Raw genomic sequence first — 25,420 nt, forward strand, 5'->3', positions numbered from 1 at the left:
TGTTATTCTTTTCAATATGAAATTCAATTTTATCCTGCTCAAGACTAAATAGTGATCACTTCCAATTTCAAATCCTCTATACACTCTGGTGTCCTGCACCAGAGTAAACATCACTATCAAGAATAACATAGTCAATGAGACTTTTCTTATTCCTTTCCTCTTCTCTCCATGTGAATTTGTGCACATTTTTATGTTGGAACATGGTGTTAGTAATAACCAGTCCATGTCCTGAGCAGAAATCCAACAGATATTTGCCATTATTATTAGCTTTGCTCTTTTCTCCAAATTTTCCCAAAATATTTTTGTATGTCTCACAATCATTTCCTACTCTGTTATTTAGATCCCCAACAAGGACCAATTTTTCCTTTTTCATTGTGTCAGTTGCTTTTTCTAAAGCGTCAAAAAATTCCTCCACTTCTACCTTAGTAGAACTTTCTGTGGGACCATAGGCACAAATAAGTCTCATTGTCCAGTTCCCCATTCTCATATTTGCCTACATTACTCTACTTGAGACTGCCTGCCATTCAAGAAGATTAGCTTCGTATTTTGTGTTGAATACTATGACTACTCCTTATTTTCCTTGATTGTCATTGCCTGAATATAACATTTTGTATTTATTGCTGAGAAAGATCTCACTAGTTTTTGTCTTTTTTGTTTCAGTCAGCCCTATTATGTCTATCTGATACTTATCTAATTCCTCAGCTAGCTCCATTTCTTTGCCATTCAGGCTTCTTATGTTGATAGTACTGATCTTTAACTCTGGTGATGTTGAGTTGGGGTATGTTTTCAGATTTGTTCCAGTTGCTGACTTTTCACTGTTCGCCCTGGTTCCCTGGCGAAAACAACTGGGGCCTTGTTTAACCGGGCAATGGCCCAGCCTGGCATGAAATTTTGTCGTGTTGTACCATCATTTTTTATTATTTTGGTTTAACCAATAAGAATATAATTTGGTCGGCTAAATCCGAAATTGCCAGGCCATCCTTGTTCATTCAGTATTCAAGTAGATACCCAACAGGGTTCACCACGAGAATGTGAGGATTGGACATTAGGTCAGAAGCCCTGGTCGGTTCTCCACATTCCTTTAAAGGCTATGTGGAGGTGTCCTCTCAGTTATACAGCTTTGACCCTCAAGCACCCCTTCAATCAATTTAAGTTCGATTATTCAAAAAGAATATTGAAAATTATAATTGCTTAACATAATATTTATAATTTTGCCTTTTCATTGAAAGAACGGCATTAAGCTGTCCCTACAATACAGGACAGGAAAATTCGATGTAAAATACAGGAGGTCTCGTATATATGGGACATCTGTCAGTCCTAGTATATATGAACAGAATATTTTAAAAATAAAAAATAAAAGATTTTTTTTTATCAAGATTAAGCTGTGGACTGGATTGAACATGACTGTGGGCTGGATCTGGACCTCAGACCATATCTTTGACACCCCTGCCTTATGCTATACATAATCATTCCCATGTTAAGTACTATACTATGACATAGAGTGATAAAGTTATTGGTGAAGATGCAGTGAAAGTCACAGAAAGAAGCAGTGTAAGAATGTGGGTAGAAGTGATAATGAGAAGTGATACAAAGTAGAATTGAGAACGAACTATGGGTGGATAATGGATCTACTCTCCAACCAGCACATGGTGGTGTTCAAATCCCGGTGATGACAAGAATGGTGGTATGAAGGTCATTGGATGGGAATGATTTTCATCACTTGGTGTGGGCCACCCTGTGTAGTGGAGGTCTGAAGTGGTTGGAAAAAAGTACAAGCTTTGATGGTAAGAATTACATAAAAAGATGACAATTAATGAGAGTGTAGAATGATTTCAGGAATGTACAAATTGTAGTTCCTTTCCGTGTAATGGTACAGTACCCTCTTTTTTTTTTTTTTTTTTTTTTTTTTACGGGAATGTACAGCACCATCTGAGTTCCCCCCAAATTTTATCCGGGGCTCTGGAACCGGCATAGGCTGACGAATCAGGCCTATAGCTGGGCTAGTATTCCTGGCTGTAATACGCATGTGTTCAGAAGACCGGTCGGTTTGCCTGCTTGGGGGATGAATAACCCCAGATAAACTGGCAGAAAAAACCCTTCTGTCCATGACCTGCTAACTTGGCTATAGCTGAGGAAGATCCTTAAGTTCCTCACGTCATCGACGGGAATTGAACCTAGGACACTCCTTCCCCAGGCATATGGTTGTGAAGCACAAAGCCATTAGGCTAACCGGGCAGACAAATTGTAGTTGAAGAGCTTGCAGAATGAAAGTGATAGGACATCAGAAAGAAGGTTAAATCTAAGAAGTGAAGTTAGTGTATGATTGAAAGGCGCTATGTTGAGCTCTGTTGCAAGAGTGATACTGTGCGAAGTTTGAGAGGGGCATGTTATCAGCTGTAACTAAAGCTATACTAAAGGTATACACAGTAGAACATAGTTATGTTATGCTGTGTTAAGTGCTGTTGCAAATCGTTGGATGGATTTGCTAGTATTGCCATTCCACATATTAAGTGAGATGAGTTATGGCTCTTTGCTTTATGATGATCCACTTATATGATGCTCTTCAATTATGACTACCATTTATACAATGCTGTATTTGTCCATAAAATGTTATTAGCGACATGACACTTCTGTGAATCAATCGATGGGCACTTTACGTGAACTGCTTGTTTACAATGATGTTTGCTGTGCATCCTTTTGTGTTTCAGTATTTTGATGTGAGTTATAACCCGCTTATAATTATTTTATTTTATGGGTGTTAATAATTGCAGATAAAATTTAAGGTAATGCTGTTATTGATTGCAGTGAATAGAAAAAGACTTAGCACGTTATGCAATAGGTTTACAAGATTAAAATTATTAAATTTTGTGACAATGGTGTATTGAACTGATTAAAAAAAAAAAAAAAAAAAAAGATAAAGTGAAAAATGCTGTAGGCTTCAGTTATCCTTAAATGCGACATTTTTATTGCTGAAATGGAAAAACTTTTAACCAACGGTGTAGTTTGATGACAAATGAAAATTATTCCAATTTTTTGTGTGTGTAACTGACTTAAATAATGCTTTATTTCTTTCATTTACACCCATATGACTGCTTAAGCAGTCATCTGTTACACATATCCACAAGTGTGTGTGTGGGGGGGGGGGGTAATTCGCATGATGGCAGTGAGCTGGATCTAATGTGTTGTATGACTGGGATATGCCTGTAATTAGTAATATAATAGTTAGAATGTGTAAGCAAAGATAAGAATCCATGGATGGCTAGAATAAATAGATTTGAGGCAAGAATGGAGCTCTGTTGTAAGAAGTATCACATCAAAATTAGAAGAGGAATTCAGAAACAAAGCCCATAAATGGTATCAATGTGGGTGAAAGAATCTTTTTTTTGGGGGGGGGGGATGAGGAAGTAGTTATACGATGAGAGAGGGAGGGCAAACTAAGGAAATGACTTCAGAAGGACTATAAGTGCATTTAGGGGATTGCAGTCAAAACAAATTCTCCGTACCAGAGCAGCCATCCAGACATAGTTGTTTTGAAGGGGTTATGAGATTTGGTGTGCTGTTGCTATAAGTTTTGTGGGAAATTTTAACCCTGGACATTGGAAAGTAAGATTAGCATCCCAAAATAGAGAAAACTAGTTTAAGTTGCTTTGTGATCATTCCTTAACTAACATATAATAGATAGAACAAGAGACTCATGAATCTTGATTTGGTCATAGTCTCAGAATGTGATAACAAATGAAGTGTTCATGATGCATCTGCTGAGTGAAAGTAGCCATTTAGTTGTACCATGGAAGTTGCTCAGCATGTGCATGTTCCAGTGAGAAGGTGAATATATAGAAGCACAGTGATGTTTGATTGTTACATGCTGAGGAAGCAGCTTGGGAAGGAAGGGAGATATTGTGAACTAGATGAGAGATCATCACTGGAAATTCGTTTGAACCTGTGTGAAAGTAAGTTATGTCCGACTGCATTTCTGGAGATAGGATAAACAGAGTAATGGTTATTAAGGCTTAAGTGCTGTTTCAAGCTCATAATTAGATTTAATGTAATGAATTCAGCACAGAGAAAACAGACCTGTTTCATCGTTTCGATCAGCGGCGTCTTCAAGGAAAGTCCTATGAGGATAATTGACTAGCCTTAGCTGTTGAGTGGGACTAATAATGATTGTCTACCATATCTTAGGAAGTTTAACACAGCCATGTATTTATTGGGTTGGTGTTTTAAATCTGCTGCTTATAGACCTGGCTGACCACAATTGTTGTGGTGAATGTATTGTGTTGTCCATGGCACATGTCAGATCTCCCAGTTTGTCCATAATATGACAAGTTACAAGAATAAGTAACCCTGTAAACACCTGAAACAGAGAGGAGAGCAGATAAAGGTTTGATAGCAGTGCACAGATTACAGCTTGTGATCAGTAGTTGAATAATGCAATATTTGGTTTAGTGCAAATTGTACAATGATACCAGTTCGCATTTAATGTGAACCAAAATTCAGTGAATGTGAAGCTATTGTATATGCAGTTAAGGTTAACTGATTACCGTTATTTGAAGTATCAGGGTTTTACATCCTGATGCTTCAGACATGTTAGTTTTCATGATTTATTTTAATTGTTTTGATATGTATCCTTGACAAAAGGAAGATTACTTCAGATAAAAACACTATGAGAAGAAGAGGCTTGTTATTACATTAGAGAAAAAATTTGATATGATTGAATCATATGAATGTGGTCATAGCAACACATAGCAACTCTAAAATAGGACGAGATATCAAAATACCTCAGTCTACTGTAGAGAATATTTTTAAAACACAAAATGAAATTAAAAGGTAAAGTTGCATCTTTTTTTTTTTTTTTTTTTTTGGTTTGCAAACATCTACAAAACTAGAAGCATTACAATATTATTGTAACACTTCTAAATGGAGCTTCTTTTAACTGTATAAATTGAGGATTGCAGTCAAAACAAATTTCCCGTTGCAGAGCAGCCATCTGGACAAAAGTTTTAAATTTGTTTAAGAAAGTTAAAATAAAAAAAAATAAAATAATGAAATAGAAGAAACATTTAAAACAAGTGTTGGTTGGCTGGTTTGATTGATTTAAAAATCAAGTTCAGCTGCATAATTATTGTAAATTTTTCCACTTGGTTATACTATAAATTAAAGATACCAAGAAATTATATTCTTTGTTTAATCTCCTTGCAAGGAGACATGTTTTGGGATACTAAGGCATGTGATGTGAAGTCATTAGCTTCTTTATATGGGTTGCCATAGTCCTGAAAATAGTTCGGGCGCAAACTTGCTTGCTTACACTTGGATAAAGGATTAAACCAAGAATACAATTTCTTGGTATCTTTAATTTATCAACTGCATCATGTTAAAATTACTGGTGAGGCAATGAGTGCAAATGAGAAAGCAGCATCTAAATATCCTGATGTTTGAAAAAAATAATAATCAAATGGTAGTTACACTAATCAGCAAATATTTAATGTGGATAAAATTGGTTTATTCTGGAAAAGGACGCCTTCCAGAACTTACATTTCTGAGATAGAGAAAACAGTTCAGTCTTCTCTGCTGAAACATTTCGAAAGACAAAGATGTTTTCATTAGTGTAAGCTTCAGGAATAATATTTAGAAATTTTTTTGTTTATTTTGCTCTCTATAACTACTCTGTATCTTTGTAATAAATTTAAATTATGGATGTATTCTTTTTATCCTTTACTGTATTATTTCATTAATAACCATATAAAAAGTTATTAATTTTCATTGCCTATTTCCATTGAGCTGGAATCAATTATCATAATTTACATATCATTACAAGCTCGAATAGTACAAATTCGAATAATGCAACCATTTCATGGGATTCATTATCTGCACTAATCAAGACCTACCTGTATATTTCTTTTAAGTTTTGGCTTTTTGAAGTGTCTTAGATATAAAGAATAGTAATAGCATTACTAAAATCAGTATGTTGAGAGAGAGATGCAGGTGGCTGTTTTGGCATTGTATAGTCATTAGACAGGAAGGTATGATGTATAAAGGGGAGTTCAGGTCTGAGGGAAGTCTGGTTGGAAGACTGTTGAGAAGGATTTTAATAATACCGTATTGTTGAGGAATGGTGAACTGAGAAAGAAGGAAAGTGTCATTGTGATTAAAGTGTTCTTTCAGAAAAGGCAGGATATTGTTATTTTCTTTTTCTAAAGTAAACTGGATTCTTGGATGCTGACTTTGAGGGTAGAGGAAACATTCTGATGTGCCTGAGCCACGTGGCCAAATGAAGAATTGATATTCTTCATTGTATCAATTATCATACCTTCTATCATCATGATAGAAGGTATGAGAATGGCAGTATCAAGATTATGTTTTTCAAAATGCTCTATATAGAAATGGACTAGAGGATGAGAGAGGGGAGAACCCATGGTCATACTATCTATCTGTTAATATATGATGTCATGTCAAGTGAAGTAACTGTCAGACTTAATGTCATGGAAATACCAAGAGTGATCCCTTGAGTTGCTTTGACTTTTCCAAAGGTGGGTGAGGTTGGTTGGCTGCTATGGAATGAGAATGGCAGAATCTAATACTGGTGATCACTTAGTAATTGGTTTGTAAAAGTAGCAAAGCAGTTGGCTGTCGATGACTGTTTCATTATTTTTGAGAGTACTGAGGTCACAGCAATAAGGCACTAGTTTGCTAATTGACTTTTTATTTCCCTTTGTGGGAACAAGCTGGATAAAAGCTTGTTTCTTAGCTGTTAGATATGCCAGATGAGTATGACTGCTCGAAGAGATGATAAAAGATGGGTGCAAGTTCTGGAGCACAAGTTTTTAGTACAACTGGTACTATTTTAGTACCACTAGGGCCAGGAGACTTATTGGTATTGTTGGTACCTCAAAAATTAGCCTGTTATCTCTCAACATCCCAACATTATCAGATCTTATAATTCTGTCTTCTAAGAAACTTTTTACTGTACCTACATCTTGGTCTTTCTCTGGGTTCTTTTCCTGCATCCTGGCAAAGAACACTTGTTTTGCCAATCTTTCCTCTCCCATTCTGTTTAAGTGGCCATACCACCTGAGATTAGTTCTGCTAACACATTCCTGAATGCTAAAAATGTCAAGCTCCTTCCTAATATCCTTATTTTTAATATGACACTACCATTGATGTAATCTGATCAGTCTCCTAATTAAGCCACTGAGTATTTTTTTAATACACTTCTGGTGAAATTTCAGATGAAACAAACTATGGATAGTTTTTGGAATAGTAAAAGATCTGCCTTTGTGATCTGTACAAGAGTTGGAAGGGGAAAAAAAAAAAAACTGATGCTTCCAATAGGTTTTATCTTTAGGAGATTATTATCAGGATATGAGAGAGGTCGAAGCATGGAAGGACAGAATTTGCACCCCACTGGGGACCAGAAGACTCAATTGCCATTTGGACAGGAGACGAGCTTTGTGCATTTGGCTCTTACAAAGTCTGATTTAAAGCTTTTTTGCAGCTGTTACATGCTATAGTGAAAAAGAGAGAGAGAGAGGGGTTAGAGACTTTGACTGAAGCTGCTAGGCATGTGCTGAATTTTTGGTTTGGAGTGCTTTGGCACAGTTGTTGGAGAACCAGGGTTTGTATAAAAGTTGGAGAGGAGGGATAAAAACACTCATCCCAGCAAAAATCATTTCTGTTATTAGATCAGAGCAAATGCTATGATCAGAAGTGTGGAAGCAGTAATCAGAACATAGGAATGTGGCATAGAAGTTCTTAAGGTTATTCCAGTTGGCACAGTTGCAATACTACAGGATAGGAAACTGAGAATGACCTGGAGGATGATCTGTAGAAAAGAGAGCAAAAAGCCAGCCAACATCAGTTGATGAATTTGCAGGGAAAACTGGTAAAGAAAATGTCCACATTATTGGGAGAATGGTTATCTGGAATTCTGGAGGGTTGGTGAACAATTTATGTTTAAGTCATTACTGACAGCATGCAGTTTGGCTTCTTTTTCCAAACTTGGTGTGGAAAATTGGAGTTAAGAAAACGAGTGAATTTTGGATGTTGCAATTACCAAGGAAGAAAGATTATTTCACTGTTAAGGTAATCAGACAGTATATGATCGACTTAAGTTAGGTAGTTGAATAAGTTGGTGAAATCATTGGGTTATAAAAACAGGTAGAGAAAGCAAATGAAGGCAACACAGTTGTGGTAATAAAATCTTGAGCCAAAGCAAATAATATAAAGGGGATTCCAGGCAGGGTTGCCAGATGAACACAACAACTTATGGCCAAAATTTAAAGAAAATATGGCCAAAAATGGCCACTTTGGAAAAGTATTTGGCCAAAGATATAAAATGATTGAATTGTGTGAATTAACATACGAACAATTAAGTGTGCATAAATTATGCCTATATATTCGATTACTCTTCTTCTTTGGTGCATCAATCCGAAAATTGGTAAATATAGCAGCACATCACAACATCCTTTCTTGTGACTTCCTTTTTATCTCCATAACTCTTAGTGCCAGTTAGCATCATTATGTTATTTATATATGAAATTCTTGGTCTGCCTCATGGCCTCTTTCCTTCTACAGTCCCCTCCATTATTTCTGTAATCAGTCCCCCATACCTTGAATGGTGTCCAATTAGGCTTTTTCTTCTCTTATTGATGTGTTTCATTAATGACCGCTCTTCATGAACTACATTCAGAACTTCTTCAATACTTTTCTTTTCTGTCCAACTAATTTTCATCATCTTTCTCCAGCACCAACTTTTTCATGTCTTGTTTTGTTAGAGTCCAGGCCTCATAATCATATAATGCAGTGCTCCATATGTATGTTTTCACTAGCCTTTTTTTTTTGAGCTGGATGCTAAGTCCTTTACTGGTAAAAAAATGTTTCTTCTGTTATAGAATGCTTTTTTGGCTAGGATTATTCGTGCTTTAATATTTGATTGGTTTCTTCCATCTTCTGTGATAAGACTTCCAAGATATTTAAAAGAGGATACCTGTTGTAGTAGGCTATTATTTATTTCCAGGTTTATTTTCATTGGATTTGCTTTACTTGTAATTAATAATTTTGTTTTCTTATAATTAATTTTTAGGCTGTACTGTGTGAAGATTTCTTCCATCTTTGTTAGGGTGGCTTTCAGTTTGTTTTCGTTATCAGCTAAAACTGCTATATCATCCACAAACCGTAGCCAGTTAATATCAATTCTATTTATCTTAGTTCCGGTTTCTATTAGTTTTTTCAGTTTATTTATTGCATCTTCAATCTACAGATTAAACAATATGGGTGAAAGAGAGCACCCCTGTCCTACACCTCTTTGTATTTTTGTTACTGCAGTTTTTGTTGTATTGCTGGCTGCTTCTATTAGGGCTTCTTGATGCTTGTGAAGATTAAATATGAGCCTTCTATCTCTCCAATCTACCTTTATTATTTTTAGGAGGTGAAACATTTGATTCCAGTCAATAGTATCGAAGGCTTTCTCCAAGTCAAGAAAGACTATCAGAGTATTTTGATTCTTCTCCAATCTTCTTTCAATAACTGTTCTTAGAACTAGGATTGCTTCTCTTGTCCCCTGCTGTTTCCTGAATCCAAACTGGTCATTGCCAACATATTCTTCAACCTTCTTTGTTAGTCTTTTTTGTATAATTTTGAGTAGTATTTTTGAAGCATGTGATATGCTTATTGTTCGACGATTTTCACACTTGTTTGCATTATTTACTTTAGGAATGGGTATGATAGTGCATTGTGTAAAATCTTTGGGGATGATCCCTGTTTCATAAATATCCTTTATGATCTTGAAAAGGTATGACTTATGTTTCCTGAGTATTTTATTAATTCTGAGGGGATGTTATCAGTGCCTGGTGCCTTGTTGGCTGACAATTCATTCAGTGCCCATTCAAATTCATCTTTTAATATATTTAGACCAATTTCTTCCATATCAAGTCTGGTTTCATCTTCTATAGCCTTGGCATCTAGATCTTTTCCACTATATAGATCTTTTAAGTACTCCTTCCATCTTTCCGAAATTTCTTCCTTATCTATAAGTATGTTTCCCTGTTTATTTTTGATAATTGGACTTCGTGTCTTGTTTTGCTGGCTTATTCCTTTTATAATGTTATAAGCTTTATATATTCTTCCAGTCTTTGTTAGATCTTCTATTTCTTTACATTTCTCTGTAAACGATTGTTCTTTTGCTTCTTTACACTTTTTATTTATCATATTTTTTATATGTTTATATTTGTCGCTGCTTTCTTCCTTTAGGGAGGTTTTGTATTTTCTTCTTTCATCTATTAGATCTAGAATGTCCTGGGTGATCCATGGTTTTTTTATTTGCTTCTTCCTTAATCCTATGCAGTCATTGGTGGCCTTGATGATTGTATCCTTCAAATGAGTCCATTTTTCCTCTATGTTTTTCTTTTCCCTCTCTCCAGTTTTAATGCTTTCATCAGTTTGCTGTTTATAGTTTCTATGGTTTTCCTCTGTTTTCAGGTTACTTATGTTCCATTTGGGCATTTTCCTTGGTTGTGACAACTTTTTAAATTTCAGATTACATTTCAATAAAACCAAATTGTGGTCACTATCAATATCAGCTCCCGGGTAACTTTTGCATGATTTTACTTGATTTTTAAATCTATTTCTTGTCATAATATAATCTATTTGGTACCTTCCTATATCCCCTGGCATTTTCCAAGTATACCTTCTTCTTTTTGGTACCTCATATAAGGTATTAGTAATGATCAGATTGAATTGGTGGCAGAACTCAAAAAGTCTATCTCCTCTTTCATTTCGGCATCCAAGTCCATACTTTCCCACCTCTCTACCATCTTTGCCTTCACCAATGACTGCATTCCAATCCCCCATGATTATAAGATTATCTTCCTTCTTGGTCAGTTTGATTAGATTCTCAATATCTACATATACTCTCTCAACTTCATCATCACTGTGGTCGCTAGTAGGCATGTAAGCTTGTATTATTATAATATTTGCTGGTTTTGCTTCTAGTTTTACCATTATCAATCTGCTACTACATTTTACTGAGTTGATTACTCTTCTTCCCCATTCCTTATTGAGAACCACCGTGACTCCATTTTTTGCTGTCTCATCACCTGAATAAATGATTCTGTAATCACCACTCCAAAAGTCTCCAGTTCCAGTCCATCTCATTTCACTTTTAATCTCATTTTTAATCTATCCATTTCTCTCTTCAGATTTTCCAATTTGTAGGAGGGTTCTCACATTCAACGTCCCAATGAATGTAAAAGGATTTTGCTGGTTTACGACCTGGGAAGCCTTGCTTCTTCCCCTGCCATGCATAAGTATTGAGCCATTGTGTGCTTTACTATCTTTCTTACTATCTTTTAGAATGTCCATCCATACTGCTATCTTACTAGGGAAAAATAGAACAAGGTGGTATCCCGTTGCCTTCCTTGTCCAGCAATAGCCTTCTAGAGAGGTTCAGTGTGCTAGCCGTTTCTCATTCCTCATGATTATCCGCCTACCACAGTATCCTTTACACCGTTGTCACTTATGGGGATCTTCCGCTTATCAGGATGAAAGTTGTTGCTGCCCCAACTTCCAACTGCCCCAAATTCCAATTCGATTACATATCATCAAAAATACTTTTAATTAAACTTAAAATACTAACAGTGAAACTCAGCTGTTAATTTGACAGCACTTCCTCAAGATATTGAATATCTTATTCTTCTTTTTCTGCAGTCGAGTCGTAAAGGTTTTGCTGTTGTGCATTTGTAGCATTCCCGGAGTACATTTAAAGTTTTGGCAGCACATATTGTTATCACATAAGAATGAACGGATTCTTACAACTGAATCCAGCAGTTTAATTTGCATCCTGTTTCTTGGTTTAGTTTTGATAGATGTTACATAAGAAAAAATTCATTCAACTAGTGCGTTACTTGCTGGCACGATAAGGCATATTAGGGCATAACTCGACAGTTCTTTAAAATTATTGTGTTTGGATACTGCTTGCCAAAATTCTAAAGCTTCCTTAGGGATTCCATCTTGTTTGAAGTTTTCTTCTTCATTCCACGCAACAAGGCTAATTTTTCTGTATTGGTCTTCAACTACATCAACATCGTTTATTAGGTGGAAAAATGGCAGATCAGAAAATTTTCCCTTTTCTGTTTGGCTTAGAATAACAGTAGGATTTAAAAGTGACAGACCTTTAAATATATCAGCTGACTCAGAGCTGCTTGTTCACTTGATTCAATGATTCTTGAAGCACGGCTTGGCACCTAAATTTCACAGACTTTATTTTATTATTTTCTTGTTCCATATTAGAAGTGCTAAAGCTGATCAAGTACGTCCTAATTTCTTGATCAAATTTAATTCCAAAGTCTACATTTTCTACTATTTTGCATGTTCCATCTTCGTTGTACAGCCTTTGATAAAGACTATCTCTGTGTGTGTGCACAGTTCTTTGACAAGATCGTAAGGATCAGCATAGGTTTGCTGGAACAAAACATTAAGCCTTTCGAACTCTTTAACAATGGGAGTAGCAAATACAAAGTAAAAATAATTCATCCTATTTTGTAACATCTCTTTTATCAACCATGCCTTATACCTTGTATCCTGACCTCCAGGATACAAGGTATAAGGCATCTTCAACTGCTGAATTCATCACTTTAAAAAGAGCCTTAAAATCTTCTCTTCTCATATTGCTATTTGAAAACCAGGAAGGATTTCAGTCAAATTGAATCCAACATTGGATGGCAGCTTTTAAAATGCATGCTGTATATAAATTGCCAGAGAGTGGCAAATGCACTTCATTTGAATACAGTTCAGATTTTCATTTCTAATCCTAGTCCACAGGGAATTGTTACTTCCAAACATAGCAGCAGCACCGTCACTAGCAAACCCAATACGGTTCTTAAGAGTTTGATTATATGAAGCTAACACTTCTGAAATTTTATTAAATAAAACCTCCGCTTTTGTCTCTACAACAGGTATAAGACCCAAGAAAGCTGAGTGAATTTTATTTGTTTCATTGCAAAAAAATCTAAGAACTATGCACAAATGCTTTTGTATTGCAATATTTGTAGATTCATCTACTAATAATACATACTTTTTACCTTCTAAATCATGCTTCAGTTGTTCTTTCAATGAAGATTCAAGATTTCAATGTTTCTTTGATTTTTCGTGAACAGATATGTTATAAAGTTTTGACAGCACGTTTGTTTTGCAATACGTGCAATATGCATGTTGTCCATCATCAGAATATTTCAGCCACAAATATTTTACTTCCCATTCTTTTTTATATTTTCTTCCACCTCTATTATCACTTTTGTACTTAGGCATTTTAAAGGGCTTGAAAAAAAAAACAAAATATCTCAATTCAGAAAATGAAGAAACAAAAAACAAATTATAGATAATAGCACTACAAAATTTGTAGTACAAATACTAATCTGGCGCAGCAAACGCCAAACCGGTAAAGGGAAAATAACAAAAAATATAAGCAAGATGAAGATTGAGTTTATAAACGATATTAAAAAATTATTCATTAATTATACTAAAATCACTTAATAACCATTCTTATGAGATAGAACTAGCACCAAATGTCTGATATCATGCAATGGAATAACACTTGCAACACAAAGTCTACACCGTAACTAATTAGAGATGATCAAAACAGACATGGACCCAAGCTGGTATGGCTGTTGCGTACGTGTTTTATACGAGTACAAAACGAAGCTGCATCGTGTTTGGTGGTATTTATCAACAGAACTGGATCAAGTTTATAGCAACAATAGCAAGCGGGAGTTTTGTGTACTTGTTTTATACAAGTACAGAATGAAGCTCAAGCATGCTTGGTGTTATTGAGGGAGTCATAGTAACAAACTATAAGCCAGCTACCAAAGGCTCATTATGACGTCATCAAACAAACATTTTCAGTAACAGTCAATTTGCATTAAGCATGTCACTGCCAACCAAACGCCACGTAAAGGGGTACCAACAGCTAGCCTTACAATACGACAACAATATTAAACTAAGTAAATAATGCATATGATTTGAAATCTTTGTAAAAATGGCAAATTAGTTGCACATTTGCATAAATGGCCAAACTGATTTTTTTCATGGCCCTGGAGTTCAAAAAAGTGCCAAATTTTTGAAATTTGGCCATGAAATGGCCAATCTGGCAACCCTAATTCCAGGTCCAGTAACCTTTGATACAATATATAAGACCTAACAAATGCACAAATCCCATTCTTACAAACGGCATTGTTGATGATGTGATGTAACAGGAAAAGGTGAGGTGAGATGTTGTTGCAGAGGATGGCAGTTGTAGTTTGGACTTCTGTAGGTAGTCATGGTGTACATAACTAATATTAGAATTAAAACTCCCATGTGGTCTAGTGGCTAGGATACCTGGCTTTCACCCAGGAGGCCCGGGTTCGATTCCCGGCATGCGAACCATTTGTTGGATTCTAATTATGTAGAAAATAGAATAAATGTTGTTTGATTCAGAATCCAACATGACTTTCTGTCACAAGAACTATATTTGTAAATATTATTTGATGTAAATAACATAAATTATAATTGATATCATATAACTACCTTAATTATGTCAAATATTTAATTGCTTAATCAAAGAAATGTTTTAATGGTAAATAGATTCTGTATTAAATATTATTAAGCTGTTTTATTTATTATTTTGTCAATATTGTAAGAACTTATATTTGTAATTTAACTACGCATTTATTGGAATGCAAATATTCTATTTATTCTTTTCATGAAAGTTAACGTTATGTAATAACTGAATGTAGTTATATAACCTAATGTAACATTCGCGAGAATGTTTACGTCTATTGGTTGTCATAGAGACGCGTGGAAATAAACGAGCGCGTGTGAGGGGAGCGTTTGTAGAGGAGAAGGAAAATAGATACGTAATAGTAAGTGGGGAGTCGGAACGGAACTTCGGAACTATAAGGTAGCAAGGAAGTAAACTAAAGAAGTAGAAGTAATTAAAAGATTCCTAAAGATAGGAGTTGAGTAGATATTTTTTTATATAAGTGAATCTTATAGTTGGCTGAAAGCAAAACCAGCCGTAGTAATAAAAAGAAATTATTGCCGTAATCGGATAATTAGAGAACTGGACATTCAAAGAAGAATACTGAATAAATCCAGTCAGTCTACAATTACGACTTATTTCTGTACTACCATGAAAAGGAATTGTACGGAGTTAAACTAGTTGATGAATGAAAAATAAGAATAATTAATGTACCTTATAGTTGTTATCTGGAGTTTTTGAAGCGCGATTAGTAATGTTTTAGTTATTTAGTGTCTCGCAAGTGTGATAAGTACAATTTGAAAGTGTGCTCACAAAATATTGGAAGTACTGAAGATTATTTCTGGTAAGGACAGTCATATTAGTTTATTTCAGTGTATGAAGATTTAAGTATTAGTTCCGTCGCGCTTCAAAAACTCCAGATAACAACTATAAGGTACATTAATTATTCTTATTTTTCATTCATCAACTAGTTTAACTCCGTACAATTCCTTTTCATGGTAGTACAGAAATAAGTCGTAATTGTAGACTGACTGGATTTATTCAGTATTCTTTGAATGTCCAGTTCTCTAATTATCCGATTACGGCAATAATTTCTTTTTATTACTACGGCTGGTTTTGCTTTCAGCCAACTATAAGATTCACTTATATAAAAAAAATCTACTCAACTCCTATCCTTAGGAATCTTTTAATTACTTCTACTTCTTTAGTTTACTTCCTTGCTACCTTATAGTTCCAAAGTTCCGTTCCGACTCCCCACTTACTACTACGTATCTATTTTCCTTCTCCTCTACAAACGCTCCCCTCACACGCGCTCGTTTATTTCCACGCGTCTCTATGACAACCAATAGACGTAAACATTCTCGGGAATGTTACATTAGGTTATATAACTACATTCAGTTATTACATAACATTAACTTTCATGAAAAGAATAAATAGAATATTTGCATTCCAATAAATGCGTAGTTAAATTACAAATATAAGTTCTTACAATATTGACAAAATAATAAATAAAACAGCTTAATAATATTTAATACAGAATCTATTTACCATTAAAACATTTCTTTGATTAAGCAATTAAATATTTGACATAATTAAGGTAGTTATATGATATCAATTATAATTTATGTTATTTACATCAAATAATATTTACAAATATAGTTCTTGTGACGTAAAGTCATGTTGGATTCTGAATCAAACAACATTTATTCTATTTTCTACATAATTAGAATCCAACAGAGGTGAGATGTTGTTGCAGAGGATGGCAGTTGTGGTTTGGACTTCTGTAGGTAGTCATGGTGTACATAACTAATATTAGAATTAAAACTCTGGATGTTAAAGTCAATCTGACAGTTTTTATTGCATGGTATTCTGAGATTTTGTTGGATATTTTTGTTTTGTTACAATTTTTAATATTTTTAAATTTTCTGTCATTTTAGTGGGAGTTTTTCTTTTTTATAACCACAATGGCTGGAATTTTTTATGCTCTATCATGGCTGACAAGTTTGTTTTTTTACAATTTTTGTTACATTTTTGATATTTTTAGATTTTGTGTCATTTTTGTGGGAGTTTCTTTTTCTATTTTTATAACCACAATGACTGGAATTTTTTTATTGTGTATCATAGTTGCAAGTAAAATAATGGGAAAATTTAAAGAACATGGGCATGCAGCAGGAGTGAAGGATTCGGGGTCACCACTCTGACTCAGTAAAAGACCATGCTTGGAGTACCCAGCCTCCAAGTGTGGTCTTTGACAGTGCTCCCTGTTAGCTGCAATACTTCCTTCCTCCCTACCTCCAAACAGAACCTGGCAAAGTAAGCAGCATCAGAATTATTCACCATTTGATCAGGATGCTTCCCAAAGAGTTACCAACAAGTTTACTCCTATGTACTACTATCTGGTGACCAGCCTGCAGAACCTGCTTTATTGCTGTACCCTCAAAAAGAGGAAGTACTGGCTCCCTAGTTAAATAATTAATGTAGAGAGCACGAACAAGGAGACCTTCACAGTTTTTTAATATTAAAAATATTGAATACTAAAATATATTTTTGGCTGTATGTTAAGTTTTATTTAGATGTTCAAAGATGAGAAACAAAACTGCTAAAATACTGAATTCTTCATTCTTTTAGTCATATGCCTCTAGACCAGTGGTCTCCAAAGTGTGGTATGCGTACCCCAGGGGGTACGTGAGTCGATACGTGGGGGTACGTCAAAAAAAGTTTTGTTGTTAGGAAAAAAATTAAGTAATTAATTAAAGATAAAGAATATTACTTTCTTTCATCAATTAAACATATATCTAATATAGACAAAGGTGTTGTAAAGATCCTGTAAACTTAAATTTGCGAGTAGCGCACATTGGGCGACTTTGCACACATAATCGTCCGTGGCAAAGCTGTCATGTTTTTTAAAACTAGGGAGTAAATCTCTTACTTCTTATCATTGCCATTGTTTGTAGAGCATCCTAGTGTTGACAAGCCCAACTAGAGAAGGAAAATTGCTTAGTTATCCTGCTATCTACAGATGACACCACAGTTATATTAATTATTTGACTATTAGTAGTAAGTTTAAAGATTTTTTAGTATATATTGTTTCTGTGCAATTTCAACGCCTTTTTGTGCTTACTTTTCCGTTTACACTAGAAATAGTGAATTAATATCAAAATTGCTTACATTTTTTAGAAGTGTTTGATGTTATCAATAGTAAATGAATTATATTTAAATTTTACAAATTAACCCTCACAAAATGGATAAATGGTTAAAAAAAAATTCCTTCAAAGAAACTGCAAATTGAAGATAATTGTGATAGTGCTTCTATATCAAATGAACAACAAGGAAAAGATAGGATTGATTCTTCTATTCAAACAAGTTCGTTATCAGTCAAATTAAGTGATAAAAACATTAATCTGAAACTTAACAAAACCTTGCCCAAGAAAGTTCGAAATTATCAAGAAGACTACTTGAAATGGGGTTTACATCAACGATAGTCAACAATGAACCTCATCCTACATGTGTATTGTGTCATGAGACATTATGTAATGGAAGTATGAAACCATCATTATTAGTAAGACATTTAAAAACTAAACATCCTGAACATGAACACAAATCTTTACAATTCTTTGAATGATGTTTGAAGACATGCAATTCTCAATCCAGCAACTTAAAAAAAATTCACTAAAATTAACGATAAATATTTGGAGGCATCTCTTGAGGTTGCATTCTTAATTTGCAAAAGACCAAAAGCCACACACCATTGGGGAAACACTTGTACTCCCAACTGCCATAAAAATGGCAGAAATAATCCATGGAAAAGAATATGCAGATAAACTAAAATGTATTCCCTTATCAGCAAATACTATTGGTAGACATATAGAAATCATTGCAGATAATTTAAAGAAGCAACGTATCGCACTATCAGAAGCCATCAAACCAGAATTTCAAGAAATTATGGAAGAAATGCAAGGCCATTGTTCACATTAAATATTGTAATAAATACGTTTGTAAGCTGTTAATAATAAAAATAATGCGTAAAAATATCTAGCGTTTTTAATTATTATATGATGATATAAGGCATATTTCCTCTGTATAATACTCATTACAATAGATTTTTGCTCAATCAATTGGGGGTACATGTTATTTATTTTTTCTGTCTTGGGGGGTACGCGATCAAAAAAGTTTGGAGATCACTGCTCTAGACAGTGTGTTGAAATTTGCTTTGAAGAGAGTTTCTCTTAGGGATAATCCATTTTTCTTTATCAATAACTGCTTGAGTCAGGCAGATCAGTCTCCATTTGTTTCTATCCTCCCAATTTTTTTTTCTTTTTTTCTGAACACTGTTCCAGCTAAAGTTTCTTTTTTTTTCTTCTATGTACTTTTTTACTAGTCTTAGGCTCGTTCATCCTTAGTTTTAATTTCATACATTCCTTTTACTCATTATCTGGCCTTGCCACCTCAAGTGAAAGTTCACAAGCTTTTCAACACATGGTAGTCCTAAAACATCAATTCTAATGTCTACTTTTTTTTTCTCCTCTTTTTTGCCAACATTGTCTTTAAAACTTTCATTTCCATTGCTTTGTATTCTACTTTTTTAAATCTCCATGTCTCTGTTGCATACAACAAAAAGGGCAAAAAGTAACTTCTGTTAATCAGAATATTACGCTTCGGTAGGAAGTGTGAACTTTTTCATCATTACTCTTTCATCATTTCCTCACTGTCAAAAAAAAAAAAAAAGACTATACTGTTAGACCCAGTGAAATCCTCCTAAATATTCATCATCAGAATGTACATTTCTGAAATATTTTAAGTTTTCACTATGAAATTAATTTTAATGCTTCCAATATTTCATCTCGGTTACTGAGGCATCTTCAGGGAGTACAAATAACACTTGTAACACACACACACACACACACACACACACACACACACAAAGAAGACAGCATGATACTTAATGAAACATGCGGGCAACTAAAGTCCAGTCTAGGTAGTGTGCCCTTTTATGGGCATTTGTAGACACCCTAGGATGTAAACTGGGACCTCTGATGATTATTGCTTCCCCAATTTTGGGAAGCTTATGCATCTGTATTTGTTAAAATTGGGTTGATTTCTGAGTGCTGCTACTGGTTCCAAAAACAGTCTTTCCTTTTTAAATTTATTATGGTGGAGCATGGTGGTTTTCATGCAGAAGATCCTGTGCATTGTATCCAATACGTGGTCTGCAAAGCCAGACTGACCATAGTCATTGCAGATGTAAGATTTGTGTTCATCAAAATAGATGATGGCTGATCTACCTGTCCTCCAAACTAAGCCAACTTGCAGGAACATTGTACTTTATATATTCCAGGCACTGAGAGAGGAGGGACCTGATCTTTGGTTGAATGGATAAAGGTAGCAAGTTACCAGTGTGGCTTAAAAGTTGTGTAGAGGTTGTTCTCTCTTAAAGATTTGGCTTTTTTTGAGTGGGGGGTTGGGGATTTGTCTCGCCATTATTTAAAAGATTAATGGTATCTTAAGGGAAAATATTTAACTCTATAGGCATGTTGTCCTTGTTATGTCTAAACTTTCCATAGATTCTAAAATGATATCTTTTTCACCTTGACAATGAAATCTTGAGTTTAAGGTATTTAGAAGCTTAGCTAAATATCATGATGTCCATCTGAGAAGCCCTAGCATCTATAACAGTGCATTCCATAGGTTCAAATGGACAAGCTTTGTAAATTTTGGGTGCTCTGTAGATCCAGGTATTTTTTTTTAATCTCCTTAGACGATTTCCAAAGGTCATTAATCGACTTATTAGTTTTTTTTTTTTGGGGGGGGGGTATTCCAAGTAGAATCTTCAGTCTGTATTGATCACTTGTAATAGGTTTATCATCTTACTTCTCTAACCATTGAAATCTAAAATTAGTTGGCCTTCAGTATGAAATCTCATTTTTGCAAATGCTGTTGATGTTTCTACTTTGGTTGCATTCCTTTTTGGAATTAATTATAATTGCTGTTATTCTTATGCATATCATATCTGCTGTTTCTAGAAATTCTTTTCTCATCTTTCAGATATCAGGTTGCACCCCACCTGTGAAATCTTTTTTACTATCTGGCTGTATCTCTGGCCATTTCTGTCTTTTCTCTGAAGCTTGATAATTGTGACCATTCCTACAATGACTGCAACCAAATTCTTTTTGGCTTGCCTCTTGATCATCTTCCTCCAATGTCCATTCAAGGCTATGTTGGATAATCTTTGTGAGTGCATTCTCTGTGGTCTGGAAGTGTCCAAACCATCTTAATTATTGTTTAAAAATTATAGCTGTGATATCATCTCTGTACTTTAATTTGTGTTAGACTTGCTCATTTGTTTCGTGTTTTGACCAGAGTCTTATTTATTTTTCTTAAGCATTTCATTTTGAATACTCTGATTTTCTGTATTTCTTTCTGAATGAGTCTCCATGTCTCGACTTCATATGTTGCTGTAGTTATAATAATGGTTTTATAGAGTTTTGGTTTTAAAGCTTTTTGAAATGCTGTTATTTTTCCATATTTAGTTTAATTTATTCATATTAGACCATCCTTTATTAAGTCTGTTTTACGGTTTGTGTTGTTGAGGTTGTGAATAACGAGACTGCCAAGATATGTAAATTGCTTTACCTGTTAAAGTGCATGGTTTTCTATGTTTATTGAAAAATTTTCCTCATCTCTCCCTATTTTCATTGTTTTTGTTTTGCTTAGATTGATTTCATTCCAAAAGTTTGCATTCTTCATTTAACATTTTTAGTATCTTTTCTAATTGTGCTCTAGAGTTTGCAAGAATAATAACATTGTCTGCATGTATAATGTGGTTGATATTTGTGCTATTTATTTGTAGACCTGGTTTTGCATATTTCTTCGAGATAGATAGTAAATAAATTTGGTGCGAGCGGACAACTCTGCATGGAAATTTTATGCACTATTTATGTCCACTTTGGGGATGCTTAAGATTTACAGCTAACTTAAAGCCTTTTGATAAATTATTCCTTTTGATTTGAGAGAAGTTTTGTCTTAACAGTGTTTATTATTTGTGAGGTAGACTGGTGGTGATTTGTTTTTTCTCTTCCATTAACTTTCATATATCTTTTTCAAGTTGCATAGTCTTGGATTGAAGTCTACTATGTTTTAATGGTCTAATGATAGCGCATTATTTATTACCCTTTGAAAAAAAAAAATATATATATATATGAAAGAATGATCATTAACTCGGTTAACATGCATATTTTTATAAAGAATTGAATGACTAGAACCGATATTTAAGTAAAAAGGTTTTAATATATATATATATATATATATATATATATATAAAAACATGACAAGTTTTGGCTTAACAGCCTTCATCAGGCAAGATTATAAAAGAAAGAAAAAAGAAAAAACACTAAAACACTGAAGCTTAAATAAACTATGGACATCATAGAGAGTCTCTATACATAATTGACACTAAGAAAAGGATATGACTAGATAATGCACTGGCTCGCTGTCTCTTGTAAGTAATGTCCCTCGTGTTCTTCCATACGCAATTCAACAGATTTGTCTGTCTGCCCAAAATAAGGAATATCACAATCACACAATATTTTATATACACCAGGGTATTTGAGTTGATGATGACAAGGCTATGGGTGGCTTATTAAGAAATGGATCTTTGGAAGTGGAGTGAACAAGGTTCTGATATTGTATTTTCTTAGAACTTTTGCTAATTTGTGTGAAACTGTACCTATGTAAGGAACAGATATATTGCCTTTGAATTTCTATTCCTTACATAAGTATACAGTTTCACACAAATTAGCAAAAGTTCTAAGAAAATACAATATCAGAACTATTTAGTGTCAATTATGTATAGAGACTCTCTATGATGTTCATAGTTTATTTAAGCTTTAGTGTTTTTTCTTTTTTCTTTCTTTTATAATCTCACCTGATGAAGGCTGTTAAGCCGAAACTAGTCTTTTTTTTTTTTTTAATAATATTAAAACCTTTTTACTTAAATCTCGGTTCTAGTCATTCAATTCTTTATATATATATATAAAAAAATTCATTTTGAATATTTGAAATTTGGTGTTTACTCAAGCTAATAGTTTTCTTATATGCTAAAAATGTAAGAATAATGTCATCTCTGCATAGTTTGAGAAAATTGAATATTAATGAATATTATCTGCTTTATTCATAATTTTTAAAACTTCTACCACCAAGGCCTTATTCTAAATTACCATTGGTTTGTTTTAAAAAAAAGAACGAAATCCTTAGCCCACTCACAGTACTGTGTGCTATTAAATCACAGAACGTTATGTGTTCCTTGAATTGTTTACCATGTCATCTCATATTCTAGAACTTTCAGTATATAACCATACTTTCAGTTAACTATATCTTCAGTTAATTGATCAGGAAATTGATTTCCTAATAGGATTGAATATGTAATATTAAATACAAACCAGTTCAAAATTTCAAAGCCTTTTGAAATTTGAAGGTAGTTGTTTTTAAAGATATCCAGGTGTTTACAAAATCCTACTGTTTTTGAGGTAGGCCTTACATAATGGTTTTGGTTTCATGTTGTGAATGGTCATGTAATTTAGCGCTCTTGTGAAATTAGCGATTTTTATCTGTTTTGTTATGATTTTTCATCAGAAAATTATAGTGTATTAGTGTAAATTTTAGTGTATATTTATAACACTTTTATTGTGATATTTATTGCGATATTGTCGGCATGGCACCAATGCGACAAACAATGGTGGCAAAGACCATATTGTCTGGTGATTTGAATTTGCAGGATATTATTCAGTGCAGTGTATATGAAATGTGTATGTCAAGAACATTAAAGAATATGTGGAAGGAAATTGAAACTGGAGAGAGAGAGAGAGAGAGAGAATGTATTAAATGTTTTGAAAGTGAGTGTCTGTTAGGTGACGAGAACGCAACAAATACCAACAATAAGATGGAAAATGATGTTAATATCGTCCAATGTGCAGCCATGGAAATAGAGGAAAACGATGGATAGCACACTTAAATGTTATCCTTCATAGGACAAAGTGCAAAATTGAAAAAACTGCAGAAGCAGCAAGATTAAGCAGGGCTGAAAAAAGAAAGAAGCAAGTGATCTGAAAGAATAATAAAGATCGATCGAACAAACAAAAAAAAACAAGTTAAGGAGAAAATTATGTATGGAGACTCAATAATCAGGAGAGTACTTAATGAAAGTGACAAAATTGTGTTTCCCTTGGGCAAAAATTGACAATATTAGTGTGCCATCCAGATGCAAAAAAGATAGTCCAAGGAATTGATTCTTGGTTGATATAAATCATTTGAGAAGTATTCTATGAGGGAGGATGTAAAGAAGTTGTTCGAAGAGGCAAAACTGAAGAGCAAGAAGGTGAAGATTGTAAGTCTCCTGCCATGCTATGATAGAGGCGAACTGAGGAGGAGAGCATTGATAGCCAGTGAGTCTATATGTAGATTGTGCAAAAGGAATGATGTAGAATTTGTGGATCTGTGGTCTCTGTTTGATGGAAAGAAGGATTTGTACAATGCAGATGGGCTGCATCTGAATGATTTTGGTGTTAGGTGTCTGGAGAGAACTTTGTTTACTGAGCATGCTGACATGCAAATTCATGAAAACTTAAGCAATTAGGGTTGAAATGAGTTTGTGTGGAGACGCCCATGAAGTGAGTGAGTGAGAATAACCAAGTGAGGAATCTAATCTCTCAAGCAAAAATATTGAATAGGATAGTCAATTCAGAAAGTAAAGGTGGGTGGGAGAACAAAGGGATGTTGCCATTTCTATATACTAACGCCAGAAGTATCAGTAAAAAGAGGGAGGAATTTTTGGCATTGGTTAGTGCAACCTCACCAAAAGTTATAGGCATTATCGAGATTTGGCTAACAGCAGATGATGTAGTTACAGGGATTGAATGTGAAAGGTTTAGCATTTTCAGAAAAAATAGGATTGGGGGAGGATTTCTGCTGATAATAGCAGATGAATTGCAACCAAAAAGAATAGGAGAAAGTGGGAGGGTAGCTGTTCATTTGGAGCAATCTGGTGTGAAATTGAGAAAATATACAGTTTATTGTTGGTATAGGCCAGGGAGTTATACAAATGATCTGGAAGATATGCATTGAAAAAATTAGTACAAAGAATACATGTCGAGTGATTATTATGGGAGACCTCAACTATGGAGATACAGACTGGAAGGAAGGAAACAGAATTTATACACCTGCTGAGGGATAATTACTTAGGACAGCATGTGATGGAGGGTAATAAGGGTGGGAGAGTATTGGATCTGGTCATAGGATCAGAAGAGCTATCCATAACCAAAGTGACAACATTGCCTTTAATTGGTGAAAGTGGCCATCTGGGCTTAACTTAGGAGATTGTAAAACATGAGGAATATTCTTTTAAGAAGGGGTATTTGTGGAACTACAAGGCAGGTGATTATGACATGCTTAGGAAAAAGCTTAAATCTGTACCACGGCATAAAACACTTCAGGGTGAGGATGTTAGTAGTGCTTGGGATATAGTTAAGGGTCATCTAGAGGAAGCAGTATTAAATTGTATACCTAGGGTAAGGAGGGTTAATCGGGTAGGAGTTAGATGGATGAATAATATCATTAAGCATGAGCTGCAGAGGAAGAAAATGCTGTGGAGGATATATAAAGAGAAAGGTAACCAGCATGGCAAGGAAGGCAAAATCAGATTATGAGAAGAATTTAGCCAAGCAGACCAAAGGAAATCCAAAACATTTCTTTCATTATGTGGCAAGTGAGAGGAGGAATAACTGTGGAAGATTAATCTTAATGAGTGATGATGGTCATGAGGAGACAGAAGCAGATAAAATAGTTGATTTACTGAGACCACTTTGCAAGCATATATTGCCCTAGTGAGGTTACTGCTTTAACCTATCTGACACACTAATA

At 34.4% G+C, this 25,420-nt stretch overlaps 1 protein-coding gene and 1 non-coding gene across 18 annotated transcripts in view; both read left to right on the forward strand.

The window, feature by feature from the left end:
• LOC150100204 (uncharacterized) overlaps positions 1-25,420 on the forward strand; it is a 566,343-nt gene that overhangs the window by 332,683 nt on the left and 208,240 nt on the right. The window lies entirely within an intron of this gene.
• On the forward strand, positions 14,341-14,412 carry TRNAE-UUC (transfer RNA glutamic acid (anticodon UUC)). The gene has a single exon. It is a non-coding gene; the product is annotated as a tRNA-Glu (tRNA).

This window comes from Typopeltis vanoorti, chromosome 13 (genome assembly GCF_054136105.1).
Source record: "Typopeltis vanoorti isolate ZY-2024b chromosome 13, IOZ_Tvanoo_1.0, whole genome shotgun sequence".
Taxonomy (NCBI): Eukaryota; Metazoa; Arthropoda; class Arachnida; order Uropygi; family Thelyphonidae; genus Typopeltis; species Typopeltis vanoorti.